Source organism: Vicugna pacos, chromosome 33 (genome assembly GCF_048564905.1).
Source record: "Vicugna pacos chromosome 33, VicPac4, whole genome shotgun sequence".
Classification (NCBI taxonomy): domain Eukaryota; kingdom Metazoa; phylum Chordata; class Mammalia; order Artiodactyla; family Camelidae; genus Vicugna; species Vicugna pacos.
Window position 1 is genome coordinate 9359326 of NC_133019.1, and position 22123 is coordinate 9381448.

At 45.4% G+C, this 22123-nt stretch overlaps 1 long non-coding RNA gene across 1 annotated transcript; it reads right to left on the reverse strand.

Moving 5' to 3' along the window:
• Nucleotides 1-13366: 13366 nt before the first annotated feature.
• Nucleotides 13367-21016, reverse strand: LOC140691147 (uncharacterized). The gene is made up of 3 exons (XR_012066652.1): nt 20928-21016; nt 15456-15733; nt 13367-14053 (listed from the first exon to the last, which is right to left on the reverse strand). It is a non-coding gene; the product is annotated as an uncharacterized lncRNA (long non-coding RNA).
• Between the last annotated feature and the right edge of the window lie 1107 nt (nt 21017-22123).

Here is a 22123-nt window from a genome sequence, read left to right on the forward strand (position 1 = left end):
TCTCGAGGGACCAGCACGTAGAGATTCCAGTCCCCAGGGAGGAATGGCAGAGCTGCCGTTTACTTGGTGAGACGGGGTGCTAAGGGGAAGCCTGGGAGGGGAGGTGGAGGTCAGGGGAGGTAGGAGAGGTAGGAAGCATAGGGAGGAAGGAGCATCCAAAAAAAGGGGAAAAACCCACAGCCTCTGACCCTGAGGGGCTTATAATCCACCTGATACGCCTTTTACTGCTGGGAAATTTCCCGCCTCCTATCTCCCCGCCTCCTGTGATTATAGGAGCCTAGGGCTATTAACACACAGTCCCTGGAAATGCATAATCCCTGAATTTTCTGAAATCATAAAGAAAATGTAGAACTCTTTTCATCAGACATCAGAACACATGGTTCTCTTTTGGCCTTAATTTCCAGGCATTTGTGAATTAAACTCATTGCTTAAATGCAGTCCCTAGCCAATCCCCACCGCCTTTGTACACCACCCTTGCTCCTGTGCCTGCTGTCTTACTTGGCCCCTCTTTGTGTGGTTTTGTGTTGCAATTCACCTCACTAATTATTCTAATCCACCTCAGATGCCCTTTTGTACTAAAGTGTGATATATACGCATCCATTCATTCATTTATTCTACGGGTTGGGTAAAGGGTAAGCTGCTGGAACCAACAGTAAATCCTCTTCTTTCTTATACACAATCCCGACATGAGTGGCCCAACCTGGCAGGTGAGTGGGGGCTCTGCCCTGTGAGTTCATTCAAAGAGCCAGGATCCCAAGCCTTGTTGACCTGCCATCTAATGCGGTAATGTCATTGCGTCATCAAAGGTGAGGCACAGGCTTGTTTGTATGTCAGCTTGTGGGAAACAAATACACCCCCTGTCCCCAAACATGCTCAGACTTTCCCGCAATCAACATCCCGCACCAGATTAGTACATTTGTTTCAACCCACGAGCCTACAGTGACACATCATTATCACCCAAAGCCCATAGTTCATGTTAGGGTTCACTCTTGGTGGTGTGTACTCTATGGGTCTGGACAAGCGTATCATGACATACATCTGCCTTCGTAGAATCAGGCAGCGTGGTTGCACTGACCTAAGAGTTCCCTGTGCTCCACCTACTCACCCCTTCTCCCAGCCCCTGGCAACCACTGATCTTTTTACTGTCGCCATAGTTATGCCTTCGCCAGGATGTCAAGTAGCTGGAATCTGCCGTATGTACCCTTTCATACTTTTCAGTATTTAGCCTTTTCAGATTGGCTGTTTTCAATTATAATATGCATTTAGGTTGCCTCCATGTCTTTTTTTTTTTTTTTTTAACATAGAGTAATCTCCCATTGTCGGGATGTATCACAGTTTATCTTGTCAACTACTAAAGGACATCTTTATTGCATTCAGATTTTGGCAATTATGAATAAAGCTGCTATAAACATTCATGTGCAGGTTTTTGTGTGAATGTAGGTTTTTCTATTTTGTCTTTAAAAGAATAGCTCTTAATTTCATTGATCTTTTCTATTATCTTTTTAGTCTCTATTTTATTTTTCTACTTTGATCTTTATAATTTCCTTTCTTCTAACTTTAGGCTTATTTAATTCTTCTATTTCTAGTTTTCTGAGGTGTAAATTAGGTTGTTTATTTGGATCTTTCTTTTTTCTTAAAGGAGGCAAGAATCTCTATGTACTTCCCTCTTAGAACTGGAACTGCTTTTGCTGCATCCTATAAATTTTTGTATGTTGTATTTCCATGTTCATTTGTCTAAAATATTTTTTTTTCTCTCTTTTGATTTCTTCTTTGACCCACTGGTTTTTCAGCAGCATGTTTGTGAGTTTTCTAGTTTTCTCCCTGCCATTGATTTCTAGTTTCCCCATTGTGGTCAGAAAAGATGCTTGCTACAATTTGAGTCTTCTTAAATGTATTAAGACTTGTCTTATGGCCTCACATAGGATCTATCCTAGAGAATGCTTCATGTGCTCTTAAGAAGAATGTGTATTCTGCTGCTGTTGGATGGAAAGTTGTGATTCTCTGTATCTGCCTTTCTCTCCAGTTTTAGGGATAATGTTTTGCCCTGTGACCTCATCTCTTTAACAGATCTACGAAGTTACTGGTTTTTCATTTTGTTCAACTTTTCACTTGTTAGGATAGAGTGGTGACTTCCAAGCTCCTTACCTGCTGGACCAGATAGCTGCTTATCTTCTAAGTTATAAAGAAACTGGAAGTTGTGCACATCACTTCTATTCACACTCATGGCTCAAATTTAGTTACAGAGCCAACAAAGCTAAAGGGAGACTGGGAAATCCCCATCACATCAATTTACAAAATATTTTTGGTTGCCTACTATATGCTAGACACTGTTCTAGGCACTGGGGATATATCAGTGAACAAAACAGACAAAACTTGCAGTTCCCTTAGCAAGTTTATATTCAGTTGAGGGCAAAGAGAGGTAAACATAAGAATGAATGAATGAACAACTAAATAAATAAAATGGATGATTTTTCAGATGGTGATATACGTGATAGAAGGAAACCAAAGGCAGAGCAGGAAGATATGGAATGTGGAGAATGGAAGCTGCAGTTTAAACATAGGACAGGTGTGGATGGCTCACTTAAAGGTGGCACTTCGGCCCAGGCCTGATGGAGGTGTGGGAATGATTTATGGCTATACTTGGGGTGAAGAATGTTCTAGGCGCAGGAAGCAGCTGTGTCCAGAGGCTCTGAGGGTGGGGGGCCTGCTGGCATAGGTGAGGAGCAGCAAGAGGGCAGTGTGGAACAGGATGGGTGGAAGGGGCTGAGGATGGGGACTAATAAGAAATGAGGTAAGTCCTTGGGTTACCCTGTGTAGATAATAAAATCTTATCAGCTCATTTTAAAAGTATTTATTGAGGACCCATTTTTCCTTAATTTATTTATTCATTAAATAAATGCATTGCGTGTCTCTTATCTGCCAGTCCACATTCAATACATGGGCAATATAATCATGTTATATAAAAGTTAGATAAAGACTTGCTATAAATCAATGAAGAGATAAAATCTTGCCCACACAGAGTCTAGATTCTGTCGTGTGATAAAGCTTATCTTTTGAAAGTATAAAGGTTTATCCAGGGTGTTTAATGTGTCAGTTTGACTGGGTCGTGGGATGCCCAGACATCTAGTTTAGCATTATTTCTGGGTGTGTCTCTGAGGGTGTCTCTGGAAGAGATTAGCATTTGAATCCGATTGTGTGAAGCAGATTGCCCCACTCAGTACAATGGGCATCTTCCAATCCCAGAGGGCCTGGATAGAACCAAAAGGTACCAGACGCGGAATTCTCTATCTTTGCCTGACTGCTTATCTGGAACACCTGTCTTGTTTCCCGTCCTTGGACTAGGATTTATACCAACAGTGTTGCTGGTTCTCAGGCCTTTTTGGGGTTTGAATTACACCCCCAGCTTTCCTGGGCCTTCAGTTTGAAGACACGAGACTTCTCAGCCTCCACAACTGTATGAGCTAATTCCTCATAGTAATCTCGTTGCGTATGCCCTTCCTACCCTGGCTGGTCTACCCAGAAATGCAAAATCATCTGCAGAATCCTACAGAAATACAGAATTCTGTAGAAATACACAATCCCCATTTTGAGCTCTTCCTCTAGACTCTAAATTCCTCGAAAGTGGGAATTTTACCTTTATTTATTGCTGAATTCATTTAACTAAACTTTTTTTCAAATAACGTATAATTTACTAATAAGAATAGCAATAAAATAATAGTAGTTACTGTTGATTTAGTGTTTAAGCTATGCCAAGCACTAGTGAGCTAGGTAGGTTGTTTATTTTATCTTATTTAATCATTGTGCCTTACTGGTAAGCAAAGTAGTGTTATCCTCATTTACAGATGAGAAAACTGAGACTTAGAAAGGGCGAGTAACTGGAGTAAGACCACACAGCTAATAAATGGTAGATCTAGTGTTAGAAACCAAATCGACCTGACTCCAAGTCTCGCTCTTTTTTGCTACCAACACCCTCAATAGGTTAATGAATGCAAGTTTACGTACCTGACACACAGTGAGGCCAAAAAATACTGAACCATCAGAGTGTGGAATGGAGACTGGTTTATTGCTGAGCCGAGGCAAAGGGAACGGGTGGCTTATGCCTCAAAAACCCCAAACTCCTTCCTCAGGGCTCCCTATCCACAAACCCTCCACAACTCTCTGTATCCAGACCAGTCTGTTCCTCAGCCTTTTCCATCCAGAAACAATCAGCTCTTGGACCCAATCACTTCCTTTTCTCTTCAAAAGCATGCAATTCCATTCCTCATACCCTTTTTTTTTTTTAAACTCAAAACACACATCCTACTTCCCTACTGTATACTGAAAAGCTTCGCCTACTATCTCTAGTAGCTTCAATTACATATCTAAATTAGAATCCTCAATTCTTAAAAATCCTCATCTCTAGTGAATATTTCAGTATCTTATTTTGTTTAGGAATGACCTAGCCAGTCAACTGTTCAACAAACTTCCGTCATTTAACTCAATTTAGCTAAGTCTAAAATTTCAACTTACCAAATACCTGGAGAGATCATTTTTAAGTAGATATTCCTAAGATATAATTATTTCCAAAGACTTCACCCAAAAGCCCTTATCTCATTTGCATTTAACTCACTTATAAGAACTGCATCATAGCAAATTAGTTTTTTTTTTTTTCCTTCTGCTGACAAACTCTGCAACAGAAACATGAACTGATTGACCTTCAGTAAACCTAGGTTCAATAAAAGACATGTCTGTAGTGATTATATCAACAAGCTTAAGCTAGCTTTAATATCAGATATCAATTCAATATTGAATATTGCCTAGATCACATCAACCTGAAATTTGTTCTGTTTAGTTTCTCTTATATTTAGATGTATTTAATTTGTAAGCATTAATTTTAAGTCAATTAAGTAGAGCTCATTCACAGGTCAAATTTTCAAGGAAAGACAGACAGAACCAGAGATCTCAGTTTTTCCACCTGCGTTTTAAAAGAGCCTCTTTGTCCTTGAGAGCCCAGGTCGATCATTTACATCTCAAAAGGCACAGTAAGAGAAATGCAAGTTCCTCTTCTGACTGCTTTTATAAAACCCAACCATCTTCGCTATTTTCAGGGATTTTACTTTTCCCTAGTTCCCAAGTATCCACTTCAGTTTAAAGAAATAACAGTAATAGGTAATAATATATATCATTCACTCATATTCACATGCCTCACTTTCAGCAAAACCAGGAAGAGAACAGGATTTGGACGCAGGTACCGAGACAGTCAGACAGACAGACATCCCCCCCAATAAAAGCCAAAGCAATTGCAAAAGGCCCACTTTGATGTAACAGCAGAGCCATGAGGGGCCATTGTTCTCCAGATCTCAGGGAGTGCTGAGCCCACAGTGTTACAGTTAAAAAAAAAAAACAAAAACATTGTCTTTCATTTACGGGAGCATAGCTGAAGATCTCCCAGTTTTGCAAAATACACTAGGGGGACTACAAGGTGGAACCAAGCTCTGATCATCCGTATTTAATTATTCACAGCTGATGTTATCAAATATCAAGCAAATAACAATTCAGAACAGCCTCTCAGGCTCACAATTCCTTACCCCCACAAAGGAGGGTTCCCAGCGAAAGCCCCATCAGTCCAAAAAGGGAGAACCCCAGCCAGTGCCCCAACAGGGATGCAGCTGAGTGCATGACCAAGGCTGGGAAGGGAAACCCCGGCCAATGCTCCTTCCCAGGAGAGGCCGACGCAATAGGGAAGGACAACCTGGTGCCATCACACGTGAGCCCTGCTACTCACCAAAGACGTCTCAGCCGGCCAGCGCAAGTACTGATACACACGTGTACAAACTACAAACTCGGTCCCATAAACGAGAGATCAGATGAGGTGTAGCCCCCAGATTCCATTTCCACTCCCAGACGGAGGCTTCCAGATGGGCCCAGCTCTGGAAAGAGAACGGACCCAGAGTGGCTCTCAGTGAGTCCAGCGTAGCTCACTTCCTGCGAGGGAAGGAGCCCAGGTGGAGCGGAGCGGATTCCCCGCCCGCATGAACTGGAGAGACTCACCCTCAGCGACACCAGACGCGGACCACAGCTCCAGACGTTTCTCACCTCCAAACAGCCTCGTGCCATTGGGGAGAGAGTTCCCCCGGATGAAGTGAGCTCCAGCAGGACCTGCTAGGACCCAGGGAAGGGGCTGCCCCTGGCTGGGGCTGATCTGCCACGGCCACGAACTCCTAGGCTGGCCAATCAAAACTGTTACTGAACCAGTGTGTGTGCCTGAGGTACAGTGAGGCCAAAACATTGGAGTTTGGAGCAAGGAAAGATTTGCTGGGCTGCACAATTACAGGCGGCTCATTCCCCAAATCGCCCCACCCTCCAATTCCCCGCTCCCTGAAGCCTTTCAGCTGAGCATTTTTAAAGGCCAGTTGAGGGAGGGGCGTCCCAGAGTCTGTGATCAGCTATGCATAATTCTCGACTGGCTGACGGCGATCAATCCTTACGTGCCAGAAGGTCTGGGGTCTCAGTGCTCATGCTCATCAAGTAGTTAATTTCTTCCATTTGGTGCTGGTTTTTAAGCATCTGAAAAACTCCGCAAATCTACACGGGATACTGTTATCTGGGTGCTTCAGAGAGGAGCGAGAGAAGAGGATATGGGGGAGGGGGTCTGCCCCAGGAAGGCCCCGCGGGGTCCTGCTCAGTTACAGATATACAACATGGAGCTTTTAAAGGTCATTTATCAAGTGAAGAGGCTTGTCTAGATCTTGGCCTGGTCCATGGAGCATTTGTTAAGTACCTACTGGGTACCAGTCAGTGGCACAGGGAATTACAAGGTTGAAAGATACGATGTTTCTCTAAGGCAACTTAATAGAAACTAACTGCACTAAGGTGGGTGCTCTGAGAGAGGAAGCTGAGCTGAGCCAGGGCACATCCTGGGAATTCACGGAGGGCGTCCAAAGGAGGTCGAGCCTAACTTGTGTCTTGGAGGAGGAGTATGCGTAAGGCAGGTGGAAAATGGAAGATGGTGTTCTAGGAAGTCGAAAAAGAATCAGAAAAGGCATAGGCTGCGAGGGGGCATGAAGGCTCCCCTCTCCGTTCCTGCCCACCCTCTCTCCCTCAGCAGATCCTGATCGGAGAGCTCTGAACTTGGAGTGCATTCTGATTAGTCAATTGAAGAAGAGTGCGGGCGTTCCTGATTCAGCTCTCTGCTCTTCCTGATGGGAGTGAGCTGTAGACAGTGGGCACGTGGTTGTCTCTCTGGGGTTCATAACGAGGAAGGCCCCTTGTCCACACAGAAGCTACTTTCTCCAGTACAGACTTGGTCAGTGTCAGAGACGGTGTGTTGGTGTTTTGCACACAGCCTCCTTGTCATATTACTTAATTGGTTCAGAACTCCACCAGGAAAGAGTTGCAGTATATATAGTGGGTCTTCTAGAACCCACATAAGGGGAATGTAAGGTGTGAGGTAGGGAGGGCAGGAGATGAAGTTCAACAGATTCTAGAGGAGCAGTGAGTCCCTCTGGCAACAGTGTAGAGCATGGATTTCGGGGAGGATGGTGGAAACAAAATTAAAGGCAGGGAGACCGAACTAGAAGAGACTACAGTTGTGTGTAACAGGGAAGGGGAGTCCTGAGCTATTTCAGGGGAGAAAGTGTAGAGGAAATGAAGCCTGATCCAGCAAAGGGCTGGGAGACCACATAAATAAGACGTAATAATCAGCCAGCTGTGGTGGGATAAATTAGAGAGAATAAGCTGGGATGGGATCCAGTTTTCTGATTTTAGCAGCTGAGTGGATTGTAATGTCAGTTACTGAGAAAGGAAACACAGGGAAAGGAGCCCATGTGGGGCAAGTGAGGCAATGATGCATTTAGTTTGGGCTAAGTTGATCTGCATGCCTGAGATCTCCAGGTGAGATGCCCGGCAGACTCTGGGTATGAGTCTCAGTCTGGCAGTGATGTCAGTATTGGAGATTTGGGTTTGGAAGCCATCCTCCATTTTCCACCTGCCTAAGGCATATTCATCCTCCAAGACTGAGGTCAGATTCTACCTCCTTCAAGCAGTGACTAGAGACACAGGTTGAAACTCATGAGAGATATGAAAGAAGTAGAGAACTTCAGTAAGAATTGAATGAGAAATGGTGTCAAATACAGTTGAAAGATCCAAGCAGACCCAGCCACTGTCTATAGGGTCTTTGGCAATTTGGAGGTGATGTTTTTGAAAGCAGTTTGAGTTGAGTGGTCTGGTCAGAAGCCAGGTGGCAGTGGGTTGAGGAGTGGGCAAGTGAAGACCCCAATTATCGGGGCTATTTTTAAGATGCTTGGTTGAGAAGTCAAGGGGAGGTCAAGAGAGACTTGCTCCTTGAAAGGTATATCTTGATGTATTTGTATTTATAGGCTGAGGGCAATGAGCTACTAGAAAGCAAGAGTGAATTTATAGAAGAAAGGGGATTATGGATGGAGGAGGAGCCCCAAGGGCAAAGAAGACAGTGAACAGAGAGCTGAGGTGGGGGCTTAGGAGGAGCGGGGGTGTGTGTGCAGAGGGGGTGGGGATGGTCTTGAACGGGAGAAAACATGCCTTCTTCCCTGAAACTCTGAAAAAGAGTGAAGGGTGTTTCTAAATGAGGTAAGTGTGGTTTTGTTGCTGGTGTTGGTTTGGGTGGAGGCTGGGGGAGGGGGAGGAAGCAGAAGTTCATGCGTCAGTTTTCTCGATGATACAGGAGGCCAGGTCATATGCTAAGAAAGTGTTGGGGGCTGAGAAGGGACTGAAGGTTTGGCACGAGCACCAGGCAGAATGCGAAAAGAGACGCTAGTTAAGGAAATGGTGATCTACCCTGGCGCTGGCCTCGTTGGAGAAGGGAGGACCCGAGGATCCTGCAGACTGGGTGAAAATGGAAAGAGCGAGGACTGTGAAATACTCCTGGTGGTGAGGAGGGCAGGAAGGAGCAGAGGTCCTCAGCAGGTAGTGGTATTTTTCAGTTGCTCAGTTCTAAAACAATAACTCATATCTGAATAGCTCTCTACATTTTAGGAAATGTTTTTGCAGACAGATCTCATTTGTTTTCATAGCAGCACTGTGAGGCATATGTTATTCTTTTCCTATTCTGCAGAGATGAAGTGAGACTCACAGAAATAGGGACTTACTCAAGGTTGGACAAGTCATAAAGGCAGGACGTCATACTAGAATAATGGTCTCCAGGCTTTACATAGATATGATTTGATATTTAAAGACATTATGGGGGGGAGAGTATAGCTTAAGTGGTAGTGTATGCTTAGCATGCATAAGTTCCTGAGTTCAGTCCCCAGTACCTCCTCTAAAAATAAAGAAATAAATAAAAAAACTAATTACCACCCCCTCCCCCAAAACTAAATAAAGACACTGATGAACCAAGTCAGGATTAAAATATATACCCTGGGTGGACTTTTCTAGGAGTGAGGGTGAATCTTTTTTTCTCTATTTGTGTTCCTAAGCACAGGGCAACCAGCTGGCTCACTGGCATGATGTTGACATCAAGGTGTATACTGGCTCTACCGGGCTAATCAGCACGTTCTACAGAGATCCACGCAGACGCTGTACTAGGTCACAGCTCCATGCTTCTGTACCTGCTGCCCTTCTGCCTAAAACGTCCTCCCTGGGGTTGTCTCCTGGCCAACTCCCACATCTTTCAAAGCTCCCCAACCACCTGCTTTCCTGCTGGTGGAGCCAAATACCCTATTTTGTGCTCCTCACTGTATCCTGGGCTCTTTCTTTATTCCATCCCGCTGAAGTTATTGCCTACACACCTGTCTCACTCACTAGACTAAGAGCACCTTGAAGCCAAGAACTGTGTGTTATATTTCTTTGCATCTCCACACAAAGTGCCCAGCACAGCCCTTGGTGCAGGTAAGGGTCTGTCCCCTGTCCCCTGCAGCTGTCTGGCACATCTCTAGTGGAGACCAACTAACAGCATGAGTTAGTCTATCACACAGTTAGTCTGAACACAGCCTCATCATCCTTCTGCTGAGATGCCAAGATGCAGCAGAAGGACTGAGAGGCAGGTGATGAGCAAGGACTTGCCTTCCTTCCACTGAGACTTGTCTTCCTTTTCACCTTTAAAGGTCTAGTATTTGAATATCCAGACACTGACTGCTTGCCCCCTCCGCTACGGCTACTGCTGGTCCAGGCCAGCATCGTCTCTTACCTGGATCACTGCAATGCCTCCTACCTGGTCTCCCTGCTTTGCCCTTCCAGGGTGCAGCCCGTTCCCAGCATCGTGCCAGAGCGATCCCGTGACAGTGTAGGTCACCTGAAGCCCCTCCTCTGCTCAGCAGCCTCCAGTGGCTCCCATCTCAATCCCTGTGAAAGCCCAGATTTTTTCAAATCCTTTCATGCTCTACGCGATCTGGCCTCTGTGAACTCTTTGACTCCACCTGCTACGCAGCTACGTCAGTTTCCTCACAGTCTCCCAGGTGTCAGGTCCTCTCCCACCCCAGGACCTTGCACCGCCATTCCCTTACCTGGAATCCTCCTCCCTGGATTTCATCACCCCCCTCTTCTTCCCTCCCTCTCCTCTCTTACTCAGGTGTGTCCCCCTCAGTGGGCATCAGCCCTGGCCACCTGACCAAACGCTACAAATTCCTACTCCTGCCAGGTAATTCCCATCCATCTCCCAGCTCTAATGTTTACTTAGCATTCAGCGCTGACTAGAATATCACGTGTTTTACTTGCTGATCTTGTTTATTTTCTGTCTCCCCCAGCAGGGCAGTGAATTAGAACCGCTCAGCTCACTTCTGTATCCCTCGTACCCAGAATGGTGTCTGGCATAAGGAGGCAATGAATATTTGTTGAATGAATGATTGCTGATTCAAGGCTGACCTCTTCTCTCCTGGTTAAAAACAGGTGATCCTCCGATTGTTTCATACGCACGAATTTAGTTTGTTTAACTCGAGTATATTCTTTTAAAAGTAGAGATGAGGTTTACACTTCATGCAAGGTGATGGTCCTCATAACTCAACTGCATCTGTCCTTTGTCCCATCCTCCTACTCTACGCCTGGATCACTGGTCCCTCCCAGACCACTATGTTCTCTTTTTTACTCCCTCTACTCCTCCTGTTGCCTTGTCTCAGGAAAACTGCATCACTTCCTTCTCATTGCTTCTGCTGATTTAATCTTTGCTTTTTAATCAGGTATGAGGAGGTAGGGGTGGGAGTAGGGAGTGCACTCAGACCATCATACATCATTTTATGGAAGAAAAAGCCTGACATTTTCATTGGCAAATAAATCCTGGAGCTCAGGGGCTGGAGACGACCGAAGAGGTCAGCTCATTCATCTTCACACCTCTGTGGAGCTCTGTATTGAAACACCAGCCCCCAAATGCAACTGTCTAGCTTCTTCTCTCACTAGCTCTAAGGATGCTACTTCCCTGACCTCCTTTGATAAGACATTTCAGGGTCTTAGTGGAAAATATAAGATTATCATTGAAGCACTTGCAGTGCATGAGAGTTATGGAACTGGAGCTCAGATGTAGGACCCTGCAGTCCTGGCCCCTCCGAGGCCAGACCAACCTGGATTTGAATTTTGAATTGACCACTAATGAATTGGGTGACTCTATAAAAAATAGATGATACAAAGTCTTAAGGACTTTATAAGGTATATGTGCATGTAAATAATAAATATATATATTCAATAAATATAAATGTACAAATATACACCCAATAAAAGTTTCTTCTTCCTTTCTTCTATTCCTCCCCCCTGACCCAGATGCAGTTCGTGTTTAATAAACTATCTGTTTTCATTGTAGAATTTTCAGATCGAAGAAAATCTTTCAGCTCGATGATTCCCGCAAACCTTTTTTGAAGACTGCCCCTGAATCATTCCCATCTGACCATAAATGTAGTCAATTTAGACAATGCAGCCCATGAGGACTGAGTATGAATCCCAGCTCCAAACTGCATCAGCTGTATGAATTGGGGCGTTTGACTTCTCGCCACCTTTGTTTTCCTCATCTGTAAAATAGGTGTAAAATATCTTCCACCCCGTGGAGGTCTTGCAACCATTAAATGAGACTCGGTGAGGAAAGGATTCTGCCCAGTTCCCTGAAACTTAGTATGTACTTAATCCATGATAATGACAGTAATGGTAATAGCTCATATTTAATATCTACTGCCCTTTTAATAGATGTCAGGCATCAAGAAGCACTTCCCATGTGTGAGCTCATTTAATAGTAAATAGTGGAGGAGGTACTTGCTTTCATTATCATGACTATGATTTAGTGCTACGCTTTCAAGACCCATGAAGGAAGGTGATTAAATGCTTTCCTCTCAGTCCTCTCAAAGAATCTATTACTTGCTGTGAAAGTCAGTGAAGTACTTCTTTTTCCTTTTAACGTTTACTAAGCAACTACTTTATTTTGGGGGGTAATTAGGTTTACTTATTTATTTTTAATGGAGGTACTGGGGATTGAACCCAGGACCTCATGCATGCTAAGCACGCGCTTTACACTGAGCTATGCCCTCCCTGCGGTGAGGTGCTTTTTCTGAGGGGGGGATATTTATTTCATTTTATTTTATTGTAGTAACTGCTACCGACATTGTTTTATTGAGTCTCAGAAGTACTGAGTGGTGCCAATAATATCCCAGTTTGACCCAGTAATCAATCATTCAAATACTTTAGCTTAAATCTCAATCTTATAGCCTGAAGTTTGTAAAAAAAAAAAAATGTTTTCCCTCAGTTAAATGATGCTTCCACAGGGATCCATGCCCCTGTTACTACGCATTGTGCATCAGGATAGAGGCCATCTCCCCTCATCCAATGGACCATCCTAATCGTCATCAGTATGGTGTTTTGGAGTCCGCGTGAGTGGTTGAAGTTCACTCAGCTAAAGAGAAAGGAGAACTGGGCGGGAGGCATGACGGAGGAGCCCTTCCTCGCTGCCCTCACTGCTCGGCGTGGTGTCACCGCTCAGGCCGGAGCGCAGCCGACCTCCCCTCCCCAGGGCAGTGGAGCTGGGCAGGGAGCGGTGGCCAGGCAGGTGTGGGACTCTGGGGCAATGCCACTCAACTTTCTGTGGTTTGTGTGAACACATCCCTCCAGAGGTGTGAGGGGAGACAGGGTGGGAGGGGCGTGCTTTTCATCTGCAAAAAAAGCCACAGCAGGTCAAACTGACCCAACCGTAGCTTGATTAGCCTGATAATGGCATTAATAGTCTTGTCAACGTGCTCTGGAAACACTTTCCTTTAACTCGCATTTTTTTTAATTGTAAAAACAGGTGTAATGATTATTTTCAGAACCATTAAAGAAAACTGAACAAGAGAAGGTGTGGGAGACGACCTACTGCAATTCATTATAAAAGAGAAAGCTTGCTACGTGTTACAGGTGCCTCTCGCTGCCTGTCCGGACGGTTCCCGACACACACAGAGATCGGAGGCGTGGTCGCTTGTTTTTTATACTAAAAGGTGGTGACAGACCATTGAAAAATAACACTGCAATTCCAATCACCAATTCAGGTCCCCGAGCCTGAAACGTCTTCCCATAAGTCTTGACGCTTTATTGCAACTTTCAACTTGCTTTAATAACATACCCATTTTCAACTCGTGGACTATGGAGGTAGGTGCTTTCAGAGAGCAGTTCTGAGTGGGTTCCTGAAGGACTCAGGGAGGCGACAGGAGGAACAGAATCACATTTCTTAGAAGGTGCCAGGCCCACTGCCACGCGGTGCTCCCGACTCCGTGGGCCACTTGTTCCTTCAGCTACTAAAGCCGCACCCGGGTTCCCAAGCTCGGACCCTTCCCCTTGTAGTTTCCACTTTAGACGACAGTTTCTCCTCTCCCCATTCCCCTGCTTGTTGACGTCTTATCTTTATAAGCTCAGGATTACATTTGGCCCCTCCACAAGGTTTGGCCCACCGCGCTGTCTGAGCAGGTCCGCCTCGGAATCCAGCGCGCTGTGTGCAGGTGGTTCCGTGATGCACATTCGCTTTCTGTCATTTGTTTGCTTTCTTGTCAGCGGGACCTCCCTAGGACTCGAAGGTCCAAAAGGGCAGGAGGACAGGGAACTTCTCGTCTCATTTCTCATCCCGGCACTAGCATCGAGCACAGTGATGCTCACCTAGGACCTAGGAGCCCCGTAAACACTGGTTAAGTGAGAGGAGTGAAAGTTTACTGTCTCTTTTTCATCCATCACACACGCATGGGAAATAAACCAAAGCCTGAGTCCTTTCTTGGCTGGGTTCTTAGATTTGTAGCGAATTCATGCAGCTTATTTAGCTGAAGATGGGTGCCTTACGGTCCTTGGGTTATTCAAGACCCAGAATAAGATGGTCATGATGGATTATTCAGGTTCACACAGTTTGATTCAAGGCTCATCTCCATCTGAGTAGCTGGGGACAGGGTACTTCTTACCTTTTACAAGAGAAACAAAAATGCCCTCACCCTGGGCCCTTAATATCTATAAAAGCAGTATCTTATCCAGCATGGGGACCGAAAAAATCACAGTCCCTTTCCTTTCCTTACAAAACTGTGAGTGGTAAAGTTCAAATCTCAGGTTCTTAATAACAGCCAGATTGAAACCCACTGTCTGGCAGGTACAGTGATAATACCACAGAGGTACTTGCGGTAAAAAGTCTCATTTTACTAATGATGAAAATGAGACCCATAGAAGTTAAACAAGTTTCCCCAGGCTCCAAACTTAGCAAGTGACAAGACGTATGATCCAAAGCCAGGCCTGTCCAATGCCAAAACTCCCATACTCAATCCTGCCTCAATTAAACAGTCCAATTGTGAATAGCATGAGCCTCCACTACACAGAACCAGGAATAAGCACCCAAGAAACAAGAAAAGAAAAAGAGTGGCTCGGTATCCCTTCCTTGGAACACGTCATCACAACATACAAAAAAATTCCTACGATGCCCCAAGCAAGGGCAAGCCTGACATTTCTGAGTGATTAAATACACAGGGGACAGGAGAATGAGGTAACGGGTAGGCAGATTGGAAAGCCATTCAAGAAGATGCATGTAGTTCACCAGATTTTAACGAGAGAGAGAGGGATGGAAGAAAGAAGCATATGAGCAGGGCTTCCTCGGTGGTCAGCCCTGGCCCCTTCAACACCATTGGGTCCTGGCCTGAGACGGAGCCAGGAGGGGTGAGAAGGATGCCCAAGGCCACATGTCTTAGTCATGGTCAATGTTGGTCTTGGGATTCAAGGTACCTACAAGTCGCTGCAAGATTCTGGAGGAACCGGGGTGGTGACTCTCAGAAAAAGAGTGAATCTTTGTTTCTCCTCTGCCACTGTGCACAACTCTCTCCAATGTGACAAAGGGACCTGGGGCTGACGTCAGTAGTTCCTGGCACTTTTCCCTGGAGTAGGACCCAGGGGAGTACGGCTTCCGGTACAGCTGCACCAAATCTGCGTCTTTGTAACGTATTCAGGCTGGGGCAGGGAGCGTCCGTGCTCTTGTGCAACTGGGTTTCAAGCTAACCCTCCAACCTGGTTGTAGAAGACAATTAATACGAGGTTACCTTTTGCGGAGAAGAGGCCCGTGGAGCTCAGAACTGAAGGCGTATCATGATGATTACTTGGAGAATTTTTCTATGTACCTGGATTGAAACTAGAGAAAATTGTAGGTCGAGTTATGACAAAGGGAACGCTGGTCCCTGCTGTTGAGAAGCCCTCCTGACGCTCTCTGGGTCCTTTCTGGAGGACGAGTGCTTCCTCCTCTCAAAAATGATGCCACAAAAAAGATCTCAACTTCCGTTGGAAGGATTAGCTCTTCAGGGTTTGGAACACTGGATTCTGCCTGATGATGAGACAAAGAAGCCACAAATTTGCATTGCCTCCCTCTGGCTTCTCCCCCTCCCCTGGGGTGGGCGCCGTATGAATAAAACTATGATTCATGTATTCTAATTTCTTCAAACTTCACTGCCTCTCTATTTGTGTATATTCTTCTTGGACCACGCTGAGCTATTCAGTATGCACTTAAAGTGCGTTTTAGTGATATTGAAGTGGATATTAAAGAAGGCGCTTGCTGATGGCCAGCATTTTATACAAGCATCTAATTAAGTTCAGGTCATTGTGTTAATTAGCATCCAGTTCTATGAAGTTTATTAAGCCAGCTGATTTTAATACAATCCTACTGCAGTTGGTGATTATGTATTCATTCAACTGCTCAGAGAAGAAACATTAAATCCAGGTGTGTAAGGCGAACTGCTTGAATTCATCTGACCATTAGGTTTGATCATAAAATGTTTATTAGAGCAAGATACACAATTTTAGTTTGAATTAATATCTTTAGTGCACTCACCATCAGCTGTTAAAAGCAGAATTTCACAGTGTTTCTTACTTTCAGACTGTCTTGATCGTGAGTTACATTTGTCTAAATTTGTTTTTTTCAAATACAGTATTAAATAAATAATACTAGGTTGGTTTTTTAAGAATTCTCTCCCTGTCTCTGTCTCTCAACTTTAAGAGTACTTTTTTAAAACGTCCTCTTCCTCTAGGAATTTAAACTTTTGCAACGGGGATGTCAAAAAATAAAAGTACCTCAGTTCCTTTTCTCCCTCCAAGAGAAAATGTGAGTCACCAGACACTCTCAAATTCTTGCCACTAAACCACAAACGTACCTGGGTCGATGCTCATTCTCCCCTCCTTTCCCCCTGTGACTGCAGAGGGTCCCCCCTCCTTCCCTCTGAAGCTGCTGCTCACCTTGTCCTCCAAGTCTCAGCCCCTCCAGCCCTCTCAATAACGTCCATCTGGACTTCCTTTAATTCCATCCACTCAATCTGTCACTTCCTTTAGTACCTAAATAGCTTCCAAATTACTCATGTTTTTAAGACTCACACCTTGACCCAGTCCCCCACCATCCACAACCATCTCCATCCTTTCCCCACATTTGGGGCTTTACTTCCTGAAGTCTATCTCCTCACCAAACATTTATTTTGTACCTGCTCTAGTCTAGCTCCCACTTCCAGCATCCTCCCGAAACTGGCTGTAACCAGCTCACCTACCACCTCCCTGTATCCAGTGCGCCTCAGTCCTTACTTGGCTCCTGGGCAATACCTGTCACCACTGACAGGTCCCTCCTTTTGGAAACGGTCTCTTGCCTAGGTTTTTCCAAAGGAGAGGGAAACACTGTGATTTCTAATGGAAAAACAGGATTAGATATGCAGACCTTAACCTTCATAGAAAAACTTTCAGGAGCATGCTGGTTTCATATAATTAAAAAAAAAAATCATTTCCTGCAGTCGGTGGGGATGTTCAGTCTGTCCAGATCTTGCCCTACTGATTTATAGTCCTGCCATTTTGTAAATATATTTGCTTGACATTTTCCCCTTCTACGTCAGGAACCCAAAATACTGGGAAATCTCAACCGAAGACAAACAAAATGTTTCATGAGAATCCAAAGGTGACATTTACTAAACCATCAGAGTGTAGAGAACCACCCAGATCCCCGCAGCACGGAGAGTGTTGAGTCGTCCCACGGGGAACGGATGTGTGCACAGGCACACGGTGGATTTTACCTGGGGGCTGTTGTTTGGTGTATTTTTGTTGCTGTGGATCCTAAAAATACTTGGCTGGGAATGGAACAGAGCAGCCTTAAATGCAATTAAAAGGAACACAGCAGGGAGAGTGCACCATCGCCAGGCTGGTTGAGGAGCAACATGTTCTAAGGACAAGGAAGGTAGTAGATGACCTTTCCAGAGCCCTCTTGTCTGGAGATTTTATAATTCCACGCACGTCCTCCGTCTAGACATGAAGCGTGGGTGCGCCTGCTTTTCCTGCTGCGTTACCTGCGGCAAAGTATAACTGCGCCACCTACAGGCAGGTCCCGGAAACTACACAGCCTCAGCCGGGAAAAACAACAAAACAAAACAAAACGGGAGGAAAAACCCACTGGGAAGAACACAATCGGCCTCTCTTACACCCTCGCCTGAACTCTGTCTATGGAGTGTGTATCTCTCTGAATAAATCTACCTTTACTCAACTGTGGCTCGCTCTTGAATTCTTTCCTGAGCGAAGCCAAGGACCCACACTTGGCGGGGTGCATCCCAGGGACTCAACAGAGACCTGGGACATGGCCCCCCTCATGCCCCACGTTTGTTTTTTCCTGTATCATCTCTCCGGCGACCCAGTGTGGGGCGTTTAATTAAGGAGACAGGGCTCAGAGGGCATGCTCTCGGGAGGGTGGCAGGGTGTTTCTCCCACTCTGTGTAAATTCCAGTAGCCCCTTAGGCGGTGGCTGATGCTGCCTGCAGGATCTGGCGGAGACCAGCTCTCTAGCCATGAAGGAGCCCACCGAGCACAAGGCTTTTCTCCCCTCCATCTTTTCTCACTCTCCTCTGTTGCTCTATCTCTTTGGACTCTCGCTTGTGGGTGAGGCTAGGTCCCGAGGCTAGTGCTTGTCTACTGATGGTTGGAGCTGGGTCTTGGGGTCTCTGGATGCTGGACAGGGGACCTGGAGCTGGTGTCTACCCACTGGGGCCGAGGGAGACCCAGGGTTAATGCTGGCCCACTGGTGGGTGGGTGGAACCAGGTCCCAGGGTCTCTGGCTGCTGGTGGGTGGGGCTGGGGCTCGGGGAGTCCTGGGGCAGGTGCCAGCCCGCTGATAAGTGCACTGGGTCCTGACAAAGCCAGCTGCGGAGCCTTGGCGGTCCCAGTGTTAGTGTCGGCCTGCTGTGGGATGGCTGTGGCCCATGGGCTTTTGGGACTGGTGTCCTCCCACTGGTGGTTGGGGCTGGGTCCTGGGCCCCATGGTGGGCTGGGCTGGGTCCCAGGGTGGCGAAGGGCTCAGGGGGTTCTCAGCAACTGGCCTACTGGTAGGTGGGTCATGTCCCTATCCAGCTGGCTGCCTGACCTGGGACATCCAGGACTGGTGCTAAGCTGGCAGATGTTGAACGGGATGATGCACATAAGGGGCACAAGGTAGGTACTCAGTAACGGGAGCTGCTTCTAACACTGGAGATGTTTAATCCCTCCATTATAGAAGGAACATAAGCTCAGAACCAGTGTTTGAACCCAGATTTTTGTATGCCATATCTCTTTCTGCTGAACAGTGCTGCCCCAATGCACTTTGCCTACTGCAAAATCTTCTCTTCTACTGGCAAAGGAGACTCAGCAGGATTTACGGGTTGGAGGTACCCAGTTTCACTGAAGTCTTCCTATATTCCTGTGATACTGTGCTTTACAGTAAGAAGTGTGTCTGGTCTTCATCCCCATTTCTGGCACACAGCTCCCAAAACTCTTGGAACTTAAGTGCTGAGAGGGATAAAGGTGTCTTTTGTGATGTTAATGAAGTGACTTTTGGATGAATCTAAGGATGGGGGCTGGTTGCCAGAAGAACCAACCGTGTAATTAGAAGGATGGAACTTTCAGTCCTATTCCCTGAATTCCTGGGAGGGGAGAGGGGCTGAAGGTTGACTCAATCGCCAGTGGCCAATGACTTAATCAACCAATGACTTAATGCCTATGTCATGAAGCCTCCATAGAAACCCAAAAGGAGAGGGTTTGAAGAGCTTCCAGGTTGGGGAACCAGTACACTTCCATGTGCCACCATGATGGGCCCTAACCGCCAGGACAGAAGTTCCTTGTTCAGGACCTCACCCTATGTATCTCTTCATCTGGCTGTTGATTCATATCCTTTAATATCCTTTCTAATAAACTGGTAACCTAGTGGGTAAATCAGTATCCTAAGTTGTAGGAGCTGCTCCAGCCAATCAAACCCAAGGAGCAGATCTTGGGAACCTCGGACGGAGCCTGTCGCTCAGAAGTCCAGGTAACAAGCTGAACTTGTGATTGGCACTTGAAGTGGAGGGCAGTCTCGTGGGACAAGCCAGTGGAATGTGATTCTGTCTCCGATAGTGTTAGAATTGAGATAAATTGTAGGGCATCCAGCTGGTGTCCAACAATTGCTTGTTGGTGTGGGGAAACCTCCCCTCCTCCACATACACATTGGAATTGGGGCACAGAACCCTTTTAATACCCCTCTATCCATTTTCAGAATCGCACTCCTTCCCCATCAATGCCATAACGTTAACGTACAAAACTCAGAAAGGTTGGACATTCCTTTCACTGTGTGCACGGTTAAACCTTGGGATGGATTTCAGAAATCTTGGCCTTACAACTGGAAGAGGTAGGATTTATTTTAGGGCAACCATAGAAGTTTGTGAGTTAAGTGGGAATTTAAAGTCATGAACCTATCATTTTTTTTTTTTACCCAAGTTCCTCAGCACACTTAGGAGCAATCAACCAACCCCATTTACCCCATAGTTTCCACCAAAACATCCTATGCAGCAAATACTTGGCTCTCCAAAGCCTTCCTTAATTATAGGTATCTATAGGTGATTATTTAAGTAACTGTTTTGCTGTGTATATGAACTTCTAATATCCCCCTTTTAATTTTTTTAAACTGAAGTATAGTTGATTGACAATATTATATTAGTTTCAGGTGTACAACATAGGGATTCAAAATTTTATAGATTGTACTCCATCTAAAATTATAAAATGTTGGCTGTATTCCCTGAGCTGTACAACGTATCCTTGTAGCTTATTTCAGGCATAGTGGTGCATAGGGTCATTAACGACTTTAGACCGAAAACAACTGCAGATAACACAGGGCCCATTCAGAGAGCTCTTTCTTAAGGTTCTGACCTCTGGAACCACTTTCATTGCCTAGTTCTTTACCAGTGTTCCATCCGAAGGCAAGGATCTGACTTCCCACAGGCAACTATGAAAGCCAGTTACACAGTCTACACGAGGCGATTGTTTCTGTGTCTGGTGTTGGGATCCGAAGTCTGCAGAGCAGGAAGTCAGGAAGGAAAGATGAAGCAGGCGGGCGGGGGGTGGGGCGGGGGCGGTGGGGCAAGGACAGCCTAGAACTTGTGAGGTTGTGCTGGGACTTAAACGATGGTGGCTTGGTACCTCTCATTCTCGCACCACGACTCTGAGATGAAGGGCATCCGGGGCGGGAGCCCTTCCCCGTGGACTTGAATACTCACCAGGTCTAGGATCTGGAGAAGCTGACGGGGACCAGAGAGGAGCTGTAGCTGCTACGGGCCCGGGTGCTGCCCCAGGCCGAGCAGGCGAGCCAGCGGGGACGTCACAACGTGAGCGAGCGGCGACGGTGATTCGCGGACGGCCCCGTCTCCCCCCAAATAAAAAGGAGGGTGGCGCCGCGCCACTTCCATCATCTCTGTCTCACACAGCGTGACGTGTGGGGCTGAGCTAACCCAGAACCAGGCCGGAAAGTGATTCTGGGAGGCGCAGTTCTGGCTCAGCTACGTGGACACGGCAGCAGCCCGCCACACCACTGGGCAGGGAAGACTGTCGCTGAAGATAGAAAATACTTTGAACTGGGAAATATATGAAAACACAACATATCAAAGTTTGTGGGATACGGTCACAGCGGGCGTCAGAGGGAATTTTGTGCTTTAAATGTTTATGTTCAGGGGGAGCGTATTCAGTGGTAAAGTACGTGCTTAGCATGCGCGAGGTCCTGGGTTCAATCCCCGGTACCTCCAATAAAAAATAAATAAAATAATAATTAAAAATAAGTCGAATCACCTCCCCTACAAAAATAAATAAATAAATAAATAAATAAATAAATAAATAAATAAATAAATAAATAACTTTAAAGTTTATATTTATAAAAGGAAAAAAATAAATCAGTGATCTGAGGTTCTATCTTAAGTTACAGGGGAAGAAAAGATAAGCTTAAACCCAAAATAATAAAAGGAAATAGATACAGAGGCAGAAATTGATGAAATTGAAGACAAGCAATAGAGAAAAATCAACAAAGACAAAAGTTGGTTCTTTAAAAAAGAAAATCAATAAAACCGCTATTCTCTCAGCAATACTGATCAAGAAAAAGACGAAAACACAAATTGTCAGTCTCAGGAATTAAGACGGAACCATCATTACGGATCCCATAGGTAACAGTGGAATGTCCCAGACAACTTTGATGGCACCAAATTTGATAAATGAAATGAACACATTTCTTGAAAAACAGTGTATCAAAATTGAGAAAAGAAGAAAGAAAAGCTTATTACCTATTGAAAATTTGAATTTATATTAAAAACTATCACACACACACACCCCTTCCCCCCACCAAAATTCCAGGCTTGCTTTGGGATAGGCAAAGATTTTTTTTTTTTTTTTTAGTATTTCTTAGATACAACATAAAATGTAATACTGT